This window comes from Macaca nemestrina, chromosome 1 (genome assembly GCF_043159975.1).
Source record: "Macaca nemestrina isolate mMacNem1 chromosome 1, mMacNem.hap1, whole genome shotgun sequence".
Taxonomy (NCBI): domain Eukaryota; kingdom Metazoa; phylum Chordata; class Mammalia; order Primates; family Cercopithecidae; genus Macaca; species Macaca nemestrina.
Window position 1 is genome coordinate 139,435,075 of NC_092125.1, and position 17,936 is coordinate 139,453,010.

The 17,936-nt window shown below is 44.4% G+C and overlaps 1 protein-coding gene and 1 non-coding gene across 3 annotated transcripts in view; one reads left to right on the plus strand and one right to left on the minus strand.

Annotated features, from left to right (window-relative positions):
• Positions 1-7,025: 7,025 nt before the first annotated feature.
• Positions 7,026-7,110, minus strand: TRNAR-UCU (transfer RNA arginine (anticodon UCU)). Its single transcript is given in 2 exon segments — positions 7,026-7,061; positions 7,074-7,110. It is a non-coding gene; the product is annotated as a tRNA-Arg (tRNA).
• A 503-nt stretch (positions 7,111-7,613) lies between these two features.
• LOC105485405 (BCAR3 adaptor protein, NSP family member) overlaps positions 7,614-17,936 on the plus strand; it is a 289,503-nt gene continuing 279,180 nt past the window's right edge. The window contains exons 1-2 of one of the 2 annotated variants that reach the window (XM_011747744.2): positions 7,614-7,718; positions 8,972-9,117. The gene's annotated coding sequence lies outside the window, so the exon portion shown is untranslated. Of the gene's footprint in view, positions 7,719-8,224; positions 8,512-8,971; positions 9,118-17,936 lie in introns of those variants that run through there. The other variant, XM_011747743.2, reaches the window with a different exon arrangement.

Here is a 17,936-nt window from a genome sequence, read left to right on the forward strand (position 1 = left end):
CAGTGACTACTTCAGCACCCACCCATCTGCCTAATTAGAAATGGGAGTCATTCTGACTGCTCCCTCTCTCCTTGACATCCCTTAATTCATCAAGGCCCATCAATTTGGCCTCCCCTGAAACATCTCCAGTTTGTATACTTAACCTTCTCTCCAAACCACCTCCCTGGTTCTAGTCCTCATCATTTTCTTAACTAGATTATCTCCGATTACCTCAGACTGGTCTTCCAACTTACAGTTGTGTGTTATTCCAGCCCGTGATCCACACTGCAGTCAGAGAGATGGTACAAAACACACATCTAATCCTACTGCTTCTCAACTAAAAACTATTCAGTGGTTTCCCATTGCCTTTAGGGTAAAGTCCACACTCTTCAACACAGTGTACAAGACGTCCAAGATATGATCCCTGCTGGAATCACTCTGAAAAGACGTATTTATATGTTTCTCCAATAGTATCAGAAGGAGTTCCTAGAGATGCTTAACAGATGGGCTCCTAATGGGCTTATTAATCACTGAGATTGGACATATAGTAGAGCATAAGGGGTCAATAAATGTTTTTTAAAAACCAAGTTTGAGAAATATTTAATGGATAAGCAGTATTACAGCTACCTGTCTGAAAGTGATCCAGGAACAGGTAGGTATTCTTTTTTCCTTCCTCTTTAGCATTGTTTATTTTATTTTATTTTATTTTATTTTATTTTATTTTATTTTTTTGAGACAGAGTTTTGCTCTTGTTGCCCAGGCTGAAGTGCAACTTCCACCTCCTGGGTTCAAACGATTCTCCAACCTCAGCCTCCTGAGTAGCTGGCATTACAGGTATGCACTACCACACCTGGCTAATTTTGTATTTTTAGTAGAGACGGGGTTTCTCCATATTGGTCAGGCTGGTCTCGAACTCCCGACCTCAGGTGATCCACCCACCTCGGCCTCCCAAAGTGCTGGGATTACAGGCATGAGCCACCGTGCCTGGCCTACCTTTAACTTTTTAAAAATTAACTTTTTATTATCAAGGTAAGATGGGCTTATTAAGAAAAAACCTGAAATATTACATACAGGTATACAGTAAAAAGGAAGGCTCTTCCCTTCATACCACTGCTTCCCCCAACCCAGCACTACCCTAAAGTAACCACTGCTAATTGTTTGAATATCTTTCTAGAAATCATCTATGCATGCACAATGATAGGAGTAAACATACATAATTTCTACTGTTACTATGGGCATTATTTAACACAAATGGAATCTCATTTAAAATATTCATCTGCATATCTTATTTTTTCACATAATCTTGGATATTCTTGGATATAGCAGTATATATAGATCTCATTTTTTAAATGTCTTCATTGTATTTAATTCTATACATGTACACACTTTCTTTAAACAGACTATTACTGACGAACATCTAGGTTATTTCCAGTTTGGGAGCCATTACAAACAATGCTGTACTTGCTATTCATTTTATGATGGAGAGATAATTAAATGTCAATCTTTCTAACTATGCAAAAATTATAAAATATTAAAATCAGTATACACCACAACCAAGTAGCATCATTTCAAGAATGTAAAATGAGTTAAATATTAGAAAATCTGTTAATATATCATGGAATATTAGATCAAAGAAAAATCTCCATAGATTATAGACAAATAGGGATAGGTATTTTCTTAATGTGATAAAACGTGTGTGTGCTCATGCCACACCAACCCCAAAAGCCAGCGTCATGCTTAGTGGAGAAGCATTTCTATTTCTATAATGACCAGGAACAAGTCAAAGAAGTCCACTATCACCATTATCATGAAAAATTATTTAACATTTTCTGGATATACTGTACTAGCTGATGCTATTACAAGAAAAATAATATTAAGCATAAAAATTAGAAAGGAAAAAGTAAACTTATAATTTGAGTATATTTCCAGGTAACACAACTTAGTCTAACTGAAAAACTATTTTTCCTTTCTTAAATTGAGATATAACTCACTTATAAAATTCACCCATTTGAAAGTGCATAATACAATGGATTTTTGTATACTCATAATTGTGCAACTATCACCACTACTTCCAGAACATTTTCATCATCCCAAAAAGAAACCCCATATCCATTAGCAGTCAGTCACATCACATTCTCCCCACTCCCAATGCCTGGCAACCACTAATTTACTTTCTGTCTCTATGGATTTGCCTATTTTAGACATTTCATATAAATGGAATCATACGATATGTGGTCTTTTGTGACTGGCTTCTTTCACTTAGCATGCTTTCAAGGCTCATTAATATTGTAACATGAATCACTACTTCCTTTTTTTTGCTGAATAATATTTCATCAAATAGGTATACCAGATCTTGTGTATCCAATCATCATTTGATGGACATCTGGATTGTTTTTACTTTCCGGTTATTAAAAACAATGCTAGCCGGGCACGGTGGTTCACACCTGTAATCCCAGCACTTTGGAAGGCTGAGGCAGGCGGATCACTCGAGCCCAGGAGTTCGAGACCAGCCTGGGGCAACATGGCGAAACCCCATCTCTACAAAAAATACAAAAATTAGCAGAGCGTGGTGGTGCACACCTGTAGTCCCAGCTACTTGGGAGGCTGAGATGGGAGGCTCCCTTCAGCTCAAGAGGTCGAGGCTGCAGTGAGCCGTGATCATGCCGCTGCACTCCACTGCACTCCAGCCTGGACAACACAGCGAGACCCTGTCTCAATCACCACAACAAAAATAATGCTGCTATAGATATTCCTGTACACATTTTTGTGTGGACATATGTTTTTAGTTCTCTTGGGTATATACCCAGAAGTGGAATTGCTGGGTCCTAACTCTAGTATTTAATTTTTTGAGGAATTGCCAAACTGTTTTCCAAAGAGGCCACACATTTTACATCCCCACTGGCAATGTATGAGGGTTCCAATCCTTGCCAATGCTTGTATTGTCTGTCTTTTTTATTACAGCCATCCTACTGGGTGTGAAGTGGTATCTCATTGTGATTTAGAACTGAAAAACTATTTTAAATAGTAAGATAATTTAATGAGATACAAAATTATTATTTAAAATATCAAAAGCCTTCTTATATATAAATAATGAGTTACAAAACATAGTGGAGGAAAGGATTCCAACAAAAAAAGATAAACTATCTGGGAATAAACTTTAAAAAAAGTCAAGATTTATATTTCACACACTCCAGAAGAGCACAGAAGGACTGAAAATGAAAAGGCATAGTTGTTCTTTATTTCCTCCTGCTGCTCTTACACAGGATGATTCAACATCCTAATTAGTTCAATTCTCATTTCTTTCTCTCTCTCTCTCTCTCTCTCTCTCTCTCTCTCTCTCTCTCTCTCTCTCTCTCGACAGAGTCTGGCTCTGTCACCCAGGCCGGAGTGTCATCACACGATCTCACCTCACTGCAACCTCCACCTCCCAGGTTCAAGTGATTCTCACGCCTCAGCCTCCCAAGCAGCTGGGATTACAGGCATGTGCCAACATGCCCAGCTAATTTTTATATTTTTTGTAGAGACGGGGTTTCGCCATGTTGGCCAGACTCATCTCAAATTCCTGGCCTCAAGTAATCCACCTGCCTTGGCCTCCCAAAATGCTGGGATTACAGACATGAGCCACAGCACCTGGACCAGTTCTATTTCAATCTATAAATATAACATGACTCCAACAAAAAAACCTCCTAAAATTAGAGCCAGACTAGCTGTAGCTAAAGCTCGTGTGAAAAGATGATAAGGAATTGTGGTTTTACCCATAGACCCAGCCTTTCTGGGTTCTCATCCAGGCTTGTTGCTTATTAACTGCATATCCTTGCACAAGTTACTTAATCTCGCTGTCTAAGATGCCTCTCCTATGAAAGGGGATAATAGTATCTGCCTGGTAGGGCTGTCAGGAGGATTAAATGAAGATACATAGAGCACTGAGAATAGTACCTGGCATATAACAAGTGCCAAATAAGTGCTAACTATTATTATTCGCTGAGGAAAAATAGTAATTCAAGAACAGGTAGAAAAATCTTTAAAAAAAAAACAAAAGAGTAATGAGAGAGGACTGACCCTACCAAATGGTAAAACAGCACAGTTCTGGTGAATCAAAATTAAGACAGAAAAGTCAGTGGAATAGAGCAGATAATCCAGAAAACCATATGCAGAAGAGAATCCAGAAACCCATATGCATGTGGGAATTTAGAAAATTATAAATGTGGGGCAGACGTCGTGGCTCACACCTGTAATCTCAGCACTTTAGGAGGCCAAGGCAGGTGGATCGCCTGAGCTCAGGAGTTCAAGACCAGCCTGGCCAACATGGCAAAACCCCGTCATCTCCACTAAAAATACAAAAATTAGCCAGGTGTGGGGGCCTGCGCCTGTAATCCCAGCTACTCGGGAGGCTGAGGCAAGAGAATCGCTTGAATCTGGGAGATGGAGGTTGCACTGAGCTGAGATTGCACCACTGCACTCCAGCCTGGGCAACAGAGCAAGACTCTGCTTAAAAAAAAAAAAATATATATATATATATATGTATGTGTATATATATGTGTGTGTGTGTATATATATATGTGGCATTTCAAATGACATCGTGTAGATAAGGAGTGTTCATTAAAAGTGATTTTGGGACAAAACTCCCACTTCACTCCTTACACAAAAACACATTCCAGATGAAGCAAAGATAAATAAAACCATAAAAATAAAGCCATTAAAGAAATAATAATCTGGCCGGGCGCGGTGGCTCACGCCTGTAATCCCAGCACTTTGGGAGGCCGAGACGGGCGGATCACGAGGTTGGAAGATCGAGACCATCCTAGCTAACACGGTGAAACCCCGTCTCTACTAAAAAAATACAAAAAAAAATAGCCAGGTGAGGTGGCGGGCCCCTGTAGTCCCCCAGCTACTCGGGAGGCTGAGGCAGGAGAATGGCGTAAACCCGGGAGGCGGAGCTTGCAGTGAGCTGAGATCCCGCCACTGCACTCCAGCCTGGGAGACAGAGCCAGACTCCGTCTCAAAAAAAAAAAAAAAAAAAAAAAAGAAATAATCTAAGTGTAGTATGGCCCCAAACCTAGAAGCCATAAAAGACTGATAAATCCCAATACATGAATTTCTGTAAGACAGAAAAACAAAACAAAATACCATAAACAAATCAAATGACAAAAAGACTGAAAAAGAATAATTGTAACATATATCACAAAGGGCTGTTTTCCATGATACCACAGAAAAATGAACACAACTCAAGAACAGATAAATCACAAGAAAAAAATTACAAATTATTCTCCGTATGGAAAGATATTCATCTTGATTCATAATAAAAGACATAGGCCAGGCATAGTAGCTCCCGTCTGTCATCCCAGCACTTAAGGAGGTCAAGATGGGAGGATCACTTGAGTCCAGGAGTTCAACACCAGCCTAGACAACATAGAGTGACCCTCATCTCTACAAAAAATTTTTAAAATTAGCCTGGTGTGTCAGCATGTACCTGTAGTTCCAACTACCTGGAAGGCTGAGGTGGAAGCACTGCTTGAACCCAGGAGGTTGAGGGTGCAATGAGCTGTGATAGTGCCACTGCACTCCAATCTGGGCAACAGAATAAGACCCTGTCTCAAATAATAATAATAATATAAATACAAATTTTTAAAAATCAATATAAGAGACATGAATTAAAATCACAGCTAGAAACCACCTTTTGAGAACATGTGGGCTGTGGGGAAACAGGCACTCTCACACATTGCTAGGGAGAGAAAAATGGATACAATCTCTAAGGGGCAATTTGCCAATATATATAAAAAAAAATGTACAGATTAAGAACGCACAAAACTTTGAACCAGCAATTCAACTTTCTAGGAATCTATCCTACAGATAGATGTACCTGTACTTGTATACAATAATATAAGAACAAGGATGTTCACTGATGCATTGTTTGTAATAGGAAAATACTGGAAATCTAAATGTCCAGCTATTAGGGGCTGTTAAATCATTACCATACATATGTACAATGGAACAAGGCAGCTCTACATGTATTCATAAGTAAAACAAGCAAGTATAGCATACTACAATTTGTGTTTTTAAAAGGATACATATCACATATATCAATAACACAGTTATTTATGACATATTTATGACAAAGTATGTTAAAAATGCTGATATGGGCATAAAATAAATCTGAAAATATTTCCAAGAAACCATTACCACTAATGGCTTGCGGAGAGAATTGCGAGGCTGGCCTATAGGAATAACAAGGATGCTTACTTTTCCCTGTACCTTTTTTGACAATTTTGGATTTTGTATCTTTTGTGTGAATTACCTTTCATTGTTTTTTTACGAGTTTAAGATTCCATTCATTCCTGGATTTATTTGCTAACCTTGTGCAAAGCTAACAGTTGTCAGAAAAAGATACAGTAACTCCTGTCTTGAGGAGCTGATGGGTAGTGGGCCTAGGACCTCTTTGCACTGGAATAATGGGGGAGGGGAGCAGGTGACCTTATCAGAAATGCAGATTCCTGGGCCCCGCCCCAGACGGACCGAATTAAGAGTCCCAGAGTGACGGCAGAAATCCCCATTTTTGACGGGCTCCGGCTGGGATTCGGGTGCCTGCTCATCTGGAAGCCTCCATGCTGGAAAGGTAGCACAGCGCACGCAGAGCGTAGGCGCGTTTTCTCGTCCCTCCCTCGCAGCCACAATCCCGCTCGAGGCGTGCGGGTGTTACCCGAGACCCGGGCCTCCCCTGCACTTTCCTTTAGGCCGAAACCGCCAGCCCTCGCTTCGCTGTCGCTTTTCCTTCGCCGCCGCCGCCGTCGCTCTTCTCAGGACCTAGATCGACTGCCGAATCGGCTGAGCCGGGCCCTGAGCCACCGAGGCCCGGGGAGCTGAGGGGCTCGGGACCCTTCGAGCCGCTTAAGAGCAAAGGACCCCAAGAGCCGAATGCACTGAACTGCGAGAGCAGGGAATGAGAGACAAGTTAAACCGTTTAGCAAAAAAAAAAAAGAAAAGAAAAGAAGTAGGAGACATGACAGGGGCAGAAAGTAGATTGTGAGGGGGAGGGATAAAAAGCGTTACGACTCCGCCGGGACTCGAACCCGGAACCTTTGAATGCCTTCAGCCTCTAGAAGTCCAATGCGCTATCCATTGCGCCACGGAGCCACCTGTTGGAGTCTCGGCGCATCTGCCATGTTAAGCCAGAGGCGACGGCACCGCGCTCTTCCGACCGCCCCTCCAGTCGTCAGTGTCACCGAGACCCAGCCGCCGCACTCAGGGCACTGCCATTCACCTCAAACGCGGGCCGCAGGCTCCCGGCCTTCCCGCAGTGGTCGCCCCTCAACAAGGTCGGCGACCCAGTTGAGCGAAGGGCGGCCGCAGTCCGCCGGTCCCAGGTGGTCGGTGTGAGGGCAGCCGCAACCCGGTCTCCTTCACGGTCCGGGCCCAGCCGTACAAATCACAGTCGCGCTTTTCCCTCCCCGGCTCCCTTCCTGCCCCAAGCGCCCCGCCTACCAGGTCTCTCCGGCGGCCGCTCCAGCCCGACCGGGACCCCAGAGTTGCAGGCCCAGGCCGGCCGTTGCACCGTTAAGCAGGGCCGGTGACGCCGGGCACTTACGTCGCGCCTGTGAGCGGCCGAGGCCGAGCTGCCGCCCCTCGGGCTGCGAGACGTAGGCGGCGACCCCTCTCGGGCCGAGGTTCTTCCCTCGCGGCCCGGGCCGGCCGGCGGCCAGCCTGGACCTGAGGCGGCGAGCGCCAGCCGCGGCGACGTCTGTGTGCGTGCTTGTGCATGTTTATTTGCGCGGGGTTCGGAAAAATGGGGTTTGGGTTGCATTTCGCTCCCCACAGACCCAGAGCCGAATTTCTGAGGTATCCGGGCTCTGGTGGACTGAGGGGGGCGACGCGCCCCGCGCCGCAGCATCCTCCGACAGCTCGTCTTCCAGCCAGCACCTGCCTCCAAGGACGCCGCGCAGCCGCCCGGAGCCCGCGCGCCCGGGGCCCGCGACTGCGTGGGCGGAAGCTGGGAGGGTGCCAGCACGCGTGGGAGCGCTGGGAGCATGCGTGTGCGGGTGCATGTGGCCGGAGGGCGCGCGCTCGAGCGCGGCCGCCGGGTTTTCTTGGTGGCTGTGAGCGGCTGGGACGGCAGAGGGCCTGGCGCCGCTGCCCGGAAGGGTGCGGTTGCCACGAATCTGAGAGGCAGATGGGTGGGGCCCTGCAGGTCTCCAGTGCCCGCAGTGATCCCCATCCGCAAGACCCCGAAGTCCTTTGAAATGGACTGTCAAAGCCGCGTGGTTGCTCTGCTACTGCCGCGGCGAGACCGAACGCCCGGCTCCCACTCTTATTAGCTCGCCGCAGCCCCAGCCCCAACTAAGGAAGATACGCAGGGCGTCCGCTGGGCGCGCTCTCCCGGCTTGGCCACAGCCCGCTTCTGCACCAAACCCGCCAGCCGCGGCCCACTCTGTGCTCCACCCGTACCCGCCCCTGCCCAGCATCGCCAGGCCTCAGTGCGGAATAGTCTCTGGCAGAGTTCAAAGAGGGAAAGGGAACATCCGGGAAAAGTCTAGTGTGGTAGGGATTTTACGGTCTTATTTAACTTAACCCCAAGACAAAGCTATGAGACGGGTACATACCACTCTCCCCTTTACAATATAAAGAAGGGAAACTGCAGCTAAGAGAGGTTGAAAAACTTGTGTAGGGACACCCAGCTAGTGAGCGTGGAGAACTGTGATGAATCTGATATTTTGTTATGTTTGCAAACTAACGTGTTAGCTTTCACGGTTTCGTGGATGCTGACAGAACACACCAGACTTCTGAGTCAGAGATAAAAGACTATTACAGCAAAAGCAATAGCCAGAGTGTCGTCATGTTTGAGTTGGCTCTCTGGACCCCAATTCTCACAGGAACGAAGCACACGGGCCCAGATGCATGCTTACACGAAGATGGGTTGCATTACAGAAGAGGAATGCTGAGCTTGGGGAACCCACCATGTTATAGTGAGCAGTAAGCAAGCCTGCTCTTTGTTCCATAGGGAGACATTACCTCATCCCTCAAGATTGCTCGCTGCAAACACAACGCCAAGAAATGGCCCAAGTAAAGTGTGATCAGGGTCTTGCATTCTTGGCACATCTAGCGAGAACGTGCAAGGATGCCGATTGTGAATCGCTTCTTCAAACAGTAAGTGGCAGAGCCCTGATTGGTGCCAGGCCTATTCTACTGTAATGTAAACAAAGTTTCTTGACAACATGGTAGATGTGTGTATACACACACACACACACACACACATATATATATAATTGTTATGCCCCTTTAATGAAATAAATGTCTTCACATTGCACGCAGGGAGAATTCTCACATGGATAAAATTAGCCCTTAAAATGGAATATGGTTTTAAATTTATTTAAACAAATCTTTTTTGAATTCTGAAATATGCCAGGCACTGGTGGCATCTCAGGGTCTCCACTGGTCCTAGGAGTTGCTCACAGCCCAAATGGGAGAAGAGATGCTCTGTATGCCTGTGGGAAAACCATATGGAGGAATTCTGCCTGGGGTATTGGAGCCAAATCTCAAATGATGAGGAGCCATTGATGCGATTAAATGACAATTGAGACACATACATAAAAATTCTGGAAAGGGAGAATTGGGAAAGAAACAATGTGCTAAGGAAAGATGTGTATGTGTTTAATTCCACTTAATGAATCAAACGAATAATTTTAGATATTTTATTCCACTAGATGAGACCCCAAAAAATCCTATATCATGGAAAATATTAGAGATACAGTGTTAGCAGAGAGTGTGGGAAAGCCAGGCTTTCCCTGTGCAGCCTCCTGTGAGCTATCAAGGTTGTACATTTTATGCCCTGCAATTAGAAGACTGGGGCCAGGTGCAGTGGCTCACGCCTGTAATTCCAGCACTTCGGGAGGCTGAGGCGGGAGGATCACTTGAGGCCAGGAGCTTGAGGTTACAGTGAGCTATCTTTGCACCACTGCACTGCAGCCTGGGTGACAGAGTGAGACCCCATCTCCAAAAAAAAAAAAAAAAGAAAAGAAAGTCACAGCCGAACAAGGTCAGGTGTGTGGTGGTTCTCTGAACAATTAAGCAGTTTATAGGTAGCAATGCTAGCATGTAAGAAAAATGAAAAGAGTATTTAGTTGCCATCTGGGGAGAAAGATTCAGTGGGTTTTGTCTTCCCCTTTTCTAATCTGGCTGAATTTTCTCAGGCTGTATGTATAGTAAACAGCCATTATACAATCTGAGCCAGGAATTCCCACAAGTGAGAAAGCAACCTCTTCCTGCCAACAGAGGGAGTCAAAGCATGGTTTATAGCCACCTTCAATTGGGCTGATTTCTGCACATCTGTAGTTTGAGTTCGCTGGACAGCAAAGCCCTAAATTAAATACGACTTCATTTTTTTTTTTTTTTTTTTTTTTTTGAGACGGAGTCTCGGTCTGTCGCCCAGGCTGGAGTGCAGTGGCCGGATCTCAGCTCACTGCAAGCTCCGCCTCCCGGGTTCACGCCATTCTCCTGCCTCAGCCTCCCGAGTAGCTGGGACTACAGGCGCCCGCCGCCTCGCCCGGCTAGTTTTTTTTTTGTATTTTTTAGTAGAGACGGGGTTTCACTGGGTTAGCCAGGATGGTCTCGATCTCCTGACCTCGTGATCCGCCGGTCTCGGCCTCCCAAAGTGCTGGGATTACAGGCTTGAGCCACCGCGCCCGGCCGACTTCATTTTTTTTTATTTTTTATTTTTTATTTTTTATTTTTATTTTTATTTCATTTTTATTTTTATTTTGAGAGAGTCTCACTCTGTCACCCAGGCTGGAGTGCAATGGTGTGATCTCGGCTCACTGCAACCTCCACTTCCCGAGTTCAAGTGATTCTCCTGCCTCAGCCTCGTTAGTAGCCGGGATTACAGGCATGTGCCACCACATCCGGCTAATTTTTGTATTTTTAGTATAGATGGGGTTTCCCCATGTTGTCCAAGTGGGTCTTGAACTCCTGACCTTGTGACCTGCCTGCCTCGGCCTCCCAAAGTGAGGTGTGAGCCACTGTGCCTGGCCAGCAGGATTATTTTTAAGTTACTGCGGTGGTTAGTGATTTCGGCCTTCCCAGAAGCTCTGGAAATTGACTATACTTCTACTGTATATATTTTCACTAGCTTTGCTTTACTCCATAGGGATAAGGTTGCTGCAGTACCAGTTTTGTTCAATTCAATGAGTAGGGACAATACAGTTAGGCCTACTGTGGGAATAAAGTGAAAGTTTAAGACATAATTCCTACCTTCAAGGACACTGCAAATTTCCTAGGAGAAATACGATTTATGAATATGAAGCAATAAGCAAATGAAGCAAGGTAGCATGTGAAAAAGTGGCATAATGTGATTGGGCATTCTTACCAGTAAAAATTTTTTGAGTTTGGACCCCCAAGGAACAAGGATGCTCTATTGTACTAATTATAAAACATATCTAAAAATGAATTTTTAAAGGGTGAGATTTTAAAAAAAGAACAACAAAAACTATGGTAGTAGGGGTTAAGAGTACAGCCTGTGGAGTCAGGACCCTGTCATTCAAATCTTGGTTCTGCGTTTATTTGCAGGACATGATCCTTAACTTCTCTGCCTGAAAAATTATAAAATTGTTATGAGAATTGCAGTAGTTAATCCTCTCAAGGATTTATCTCAGTCCTGGCACATGTTAAGTTGCTATTATTTTAGTAAGCAGCTCTTAATAAAGAAATCCCACATCCTGCAGAAACAAAGGACAGTACAGATACAGCATCAGCTAAATTTGTTGCAACCGGAGGGACATTCTACAGCTCCCTACCCAACTCCTACTCAGCTGTACGTTTCATTTCTGTTACCAAACAGAACACTTAGCTTCTCAGACAGAAGACATCTCCTTCAGCTTCAATTCCTCACAGTTCTCTGTTCAAGAACCTTAGGCACATTTTTATTTTCATTTGCCTTACCCACCACATGGTTTTCCAAAACAAGGGTACCATCCACCCTTAAGGACTTGTGAAGACTCATTTCTTGTTAGATAAAATCTACTCACAACATTGAAATGAAGGCCTTTTTCATCCTAAAATCTACTCACAACTTTGAAATGAAGGCCTTTTTCATCCTAAAATATCTTAGTGCTGAGTGTGATTATTGAGCCAGGCCAATAGCCAAACCACATCAGATGGCCAGGCAGGAATAGGGGAAGGAAAAGAAAATTTTCCAGGATGAAGAAAAACAGAACATCAAGACAAAAATGAGGGTTGAATGGGTCCTTATGGAAGTACAGTTTGGGGTGATGGAAGATGTGTCAAAAGACGAGGTTGGGAAGGTAGGATCCAGGCCAGATACGGCAAAAGGGGTAGGGGCAGACTTGATTCAGGATAAGGAATGTGGCAATGGGAAAGGCATTTGGCATGAGAAAGGCTGTGTTTAGAGTGATTACTATAGGAGGGAATGTGCAGGCAGAATGGAATGGGGCCAGAGGGTCAGGGAGACTACTGCATCCTATTTAATTTGTATGATTTCTTCATCTCTTCAACAAGCTGTCTGAGGGTCTAGTTGTAGTGACCTTGGGGCATACAAAGATGAAAAACACATGTGCTTGGCTTATAAGCCTTATAGAAAGGATGATAGGCCAGGCGTGGTAGCTCATGGCTGTAATCCTAGCACTTGGGGAGGCTGAGGTAGGTGGATTACCTGAGCTCAGGAGTTCAAGACCAACCTGGCCAACATGGTGAAACCCGGTCTTTACTAAAAATACAAAAATTACCCAGGTGTGGTGGCACGTGCCTGTAATCACAGCTACTCAAGAGGCTGAGACAGGAGAACCGCCTGAACCTGGGAGGCAGAGGTTGCAGTGAGCCAAGATCACAGCATTTGCATTCCAGCCTGGGCAACAGAGCGAGACTCCATCTCCAGAAAAAGGAAAAAAAAAAAGAAAAGAAAAGAAAAAGAAAAGATGACAGTTACACAAACAGCTGTGATGTAAAGTAAAAAGGTCTTTAAGTGAGGTGCAGGTGTGATACGGGACTTCAGGGAAGAGAGAGATTACATTCTGAGAGGGAATTAAACAGGGAGGCTGCATTTGAAATGGGCTAGCTAATCTAGGACTGACTTGCATACAAGGAATGCTGTGGCTAGGGCACAGGGGTAGAAACCAGACTCAGGGGTTATGAGGAAGAAGATAGGACTAGGCTGGGAAAATAATGGAGGCTCAGCAGTTCAGTGCAGTGTTTAAAAAGGTGCCGCAAACTTGGTCTTGGTTGCAGCAGGTGCCGGTAAAGAAGGTCATTGAGATTCGGAGTACTGGTGACAAAGGCATGGTTCTGTGCCATCAGCCTGTTCACAAGAGGACAAGAATCATAGCTAAGGATAAAGGGAACATGATCTGGCCCCGACAGGGGAAGGCTTGGGAGGCTGACTGAAAGACTTAGACTGGTAGGGTGGTATTCAGAGAAGAGGTCTAGTCATGAAGGAAAACTGAGGCAGATGCAGGTATATGGTGTCTAAGGCAGGCCACCAGTTCCAGATCTCATGGCTGGTTGCCTAGGGCTGCTGACCAGGCTTCCAAGCCTAGTAGGGCTCAGGAAGGATGTAGGAGTATCTTGTAAGTGGCAGTTACCTGTCTGCTGTTGAGATGGCCAAACAAAGGCTGAGCCTTACTTGGGTCTTCAAGGCTGGTCAAGCTTGTCCCTGCACAAACAAAAGACCACATTCATTCATTTAAGCATTAAGACTAGCCAGGCTCTCCACAAGTCTCTTGGGACACTTTGGTGAAGAAGACAAATGCTGTCATTGCTGCCATGGACCTTGTAATCTTGAGCAAAGTCAGACAGCAGAGCATGGATGAGTATAGGAAATGAGATGAGTATAGGAAATGGGCTTGACTTAAGAGATACAGCTGAGAAAGTCAGTGGGGCAGAGATCTGGAAGCACTTTAGATGCAAGGCTAAGGAGCCTGGGGTTGAGCAGCCCCATATCACCTCCTCTGAGAATTTTCCCAGACATTCTTCTACAGCCTAGTCTCCTGGTGGTGGGGAGGGCCTCCTGGGTTCCCAAAGTACTTTCAAAGCTCTATAATTTTCTGTGTGATTTTCTATCTCTTCTCCCAGACAATAAGCATCTTGGGGGAGTGGGAGGAAGGTGGGGGGAACACGTCTTCTTTTTCTTTATCTTTGTAACCTCAGTCCCTAGCATTGTGGCTAGCTCACAACAAGCAGCTTTGGATATTGACTGAACAAATAAATGAGTCCTGTAGGCAATAAGGAAGCTACTTGACTATATGCTTAACTTATCTTCTGCATTAGACCAGAAGATCTTGAAAGCTAAACATCCATGCTTTCTAGCTGTTTTGTAATTCTCCCCAAGGCTTAGCAGAATGCCCTGTACACAGTGGACACTCCATAAATGTTGCCTGAATGCCTTTGTGGAAGTAGAAGTTGACCTTCGGTGTCCTAATTCCTGCTTTCAGTGACCCAGTTTGGGGAGTAGGTCTTAAATTTCTTCCCCTCAGAATGACATCTCTGCCTTTTAAGTTCTCAACAAATTAGCAGGATGACTTCTTTTGGTAAGCGTATTTGGGAGGAAAGGCATTCTGAGCTCCACTCCTGGGCCTCACAACAAATAACCATCTATTAGAGCTTAGTGAATCTTAATTGTTTAGCTGTTGAAAATAATAATGAAGTAATAACACATCACACCAGGCACTTTTCTGGGTTCTTCATGTATATCAGACCTCACTTAATTTTCATAACAACCCTCTAAGATAGCAGGATCATTGCCCCATTCCCAGATGGGAAGGCAAACCACAAGGAAAGCAGCAGGATTGAATCTAGGCGCCTGTCCCCAAGTTCACATATGCCCTGGACTGCAGCACTTTCTCCTAGAAAAGAAATCAGGAGAGAATCAGCAAGCAACTGGGAGCAGACTTGTTAGACTAGTGGTCTTCAAACTCTACCACGCTCTAGAATCTTGATGCTCAGGATGCACCCTGAAGCCAGTTAAATCAGAATTTCTGGGGATGGGACCCCGGCATCAGCATTTTTTTTTAAACTCCCTAGGTGATTCTCATATGTAGCCAAATTTGAAAATAATGCCCTCTGCCCTTCTTGCAAAAATGCTGACCATGAACCAGGAGCATCAGCATGATCTGGGAGCAGATTAGAAGTGCAGGTTCTCGGGCCCCACCCTAGACCTGCTGAATCGAATCTGTATTTTACTAAGATCCCCTATGTGACTAATTTGCACTAACGTTTAAGATGCACTGGTTTAGGGCTTAGGTATTCGAGCTCTCATTATTCCACTTGGGCGTCAGTTATTAGCATAAATTTAAATCCTTAATAAGCAAATCTCAGAACTCCATCAAAAAGCTCAGAATCAATCTGATATATTGGCCCAAAAAAATTACTTCAGAGGAAACTATAACCTTTTCCTTCTCATTGTGTGAGGGAAGTGAAGAAGAAAAGTTATATCGCTAATGGTGTCTAACAGAATATAGGTTCAGTCCATTCTAGAAGAGGCAGATGAGTAACTCCTGGCTGCCTTCCTTCTTCTGAGTCAGAAGGTTCAGGCCTACGACCTCAGTTAGGCAATGACCATACTTGAGTACCAAGCTGATTGATAAAGAAAATCCTCCAACCAGAGGTAGCTAAGCTTTCACAACTTCTGCTATTTCCCCAAGGTATGTTCCTGTTATGGACCCATAGATGACACCAGCAATCCTTGTCCCAATTGAGATCTTGTTATTTGTCATTCAGCTTTCTGAATCTAACTAGATACATTGCCCACTTTTTAGTTTAGTTTAATTTCATTTTTTTCTTTTTTTCTTTTCTTTTTCTTTTTCTTTTCTTTTCTTTTTTTTTTTTTTTTTTTTTGAGACTGAGTTTCACTCTTTTTGCCCAGGCTGGAGTGCAGTGGCACAGTCTCAGCTCACTGCAACCTCCACGATTCAAGCTATTCTCCCACCTCAGCCTCCTGAGCAGCTGGGATTATAGGCACACGCCACCATGCCCAGGTAATTTTATGTTTTTAGTAGAGACAGGGTTTCACCATGTTGGCCTGGCTGGTCTCAAACTCCTGAGCTCAGGCGATCCACCTGCCTTGGCCTCCCAAAGTGCTGGGATTACAGGTGTGAGCCACCACGCCTGGCACTTTTTAGTTTTTATTTGCCATTGCTTTTGTTTATTTATAACTAAATAACTGAAATTTGGAACTAGACTCAGAATGTGTCCTAGTTCATCTGAAGGACATGGAGGTCCACTGAGATGCTCCTTGTTTCACTATTTCACTTTTTAGTCTTTGCCCACTTTTCCTTGAAATGATCCATTCTGTACATTTTATTATATCTCAAGACATCAGGTAGATAGTCACAACCGGTAGCAAATACACTGGCTGAAATTGCCCTCCTTGCTTAGAATGTCTGCCCTTGAATGCAAATTATTTACTTCTGGATCCCTGACGGTCTAATTGTATAATTGCAAATTCATTTGTAGAATGGTAAGGTCAGCATCCCTTTTTTTCTCAGATCTTCAGTAGTAGACTATAAATGACCAGAAAGGAGAGGGCTACTTAGTGTCAAGTTTTTCAACACTAGTAATGGAGAGGTGCTATGGTTTGGATAGAGTTAGTTTGTCCCCACCAAAACGCATGTTGATATTTGATCCCCAGTGTGGCAGTGTTGGAGGTCAGACCTAGTCGGGGGTATTTGGGTAATGAGGCTGGATCCTTTATGAATGGCTTGGTGCTATTCTCATAGTAGTACATGAGTTCTCACTGTTGCTAGACTGGATTACTTCTCATGGATATGGATTGGTTCCCATGGAGTGGGCTGTAATAAAGATAGGATGCTCCTCAGGTTTTTCTCCCTCTTCACACATGTCCACTTCCCTTTTGATCTCCTTTGCCATGTTGTGATGCAGCACAAAAGCCCTTGCGGGAAGCAGGGCCATGCCCTTGAACTGCTCAGCCTGCAGAACTGTGAGCTAAGCAAACCTCTTTTCTTTATAAATTACCCAGCCTCCAGTATTCTTTTATATCAATACAAAACAGACTAAGGCCAGGAGCATAAAGAGAGAAAGAGAGGGGCCATCCCTTCCCCCGTTTCTCTGGATGATCTTACTTGCTAGCCAAGGGTTTGTCATTTCTAAGCCTGTGGCAAACAATAATGATACATGGAAAGACCCTGTAGATACTGTCCTAACAGAGTCCATGCTGGAGCCTTGAACATGACTCATGTGGGTATTAAATGGATGGATGGATCAATTAATTCTTCGGGTACATTTATGACTGGGGCTGACACTGAGCTCATAGGTACTAACATGGAGTAAGGGCCAGAGCCCATTCCCATTGAGCAGGCTACCCACCACTCTGCTGGGCTGGTACCCACACTGTACCACTCATTACAGATGGGACCTAGAATGTGAGAATGTGGCTCCATGTTGCAAGCCAGAAAACAAAGAAATGTTTGAAACCCAACCCGATATGGCTTACTTTTAGAAGGAGAGAAGTGGAGCCTGATTGGCTAGGAATCTTGAAGGGGTGGGACCCAGCAGTCTTTGAGCTGCAACAAGACGAATCTTGGAGCAGGAATAAGAATTTAAAGTAAGTCGAACTGAGAATGGATTAATATGGCTCTCTAGTAAATCTGGAGGCAAAATTTGGAAGCAACAGAGAAGTAAAAAGGAAGGAGAGACCAGGAACAGGAGCTGAGTGGGTAGAAGCTCATTGAAGTTTGGGGAAATGAAGAGGGAGCAAGAAGAAAGAAGGTGCATCAATTATATTCAGCTAAGTGAATGAAACGCAGAAAACACAAAACAGAGCAACTGAGGCTTAAATGAACTGGAGCTTTATTCTATATTAGGTAACTGTATTAGTCCATTCTCACATTGCTATAAAGACATACCTCAGACTGGGTAATTTATTTATTTATTTGTTTTTATTTTTTATTTTTTCGAGACGGAGTCTTGCTTTGTCACCCGGGCTGGAGTGCAATGGCGCAATC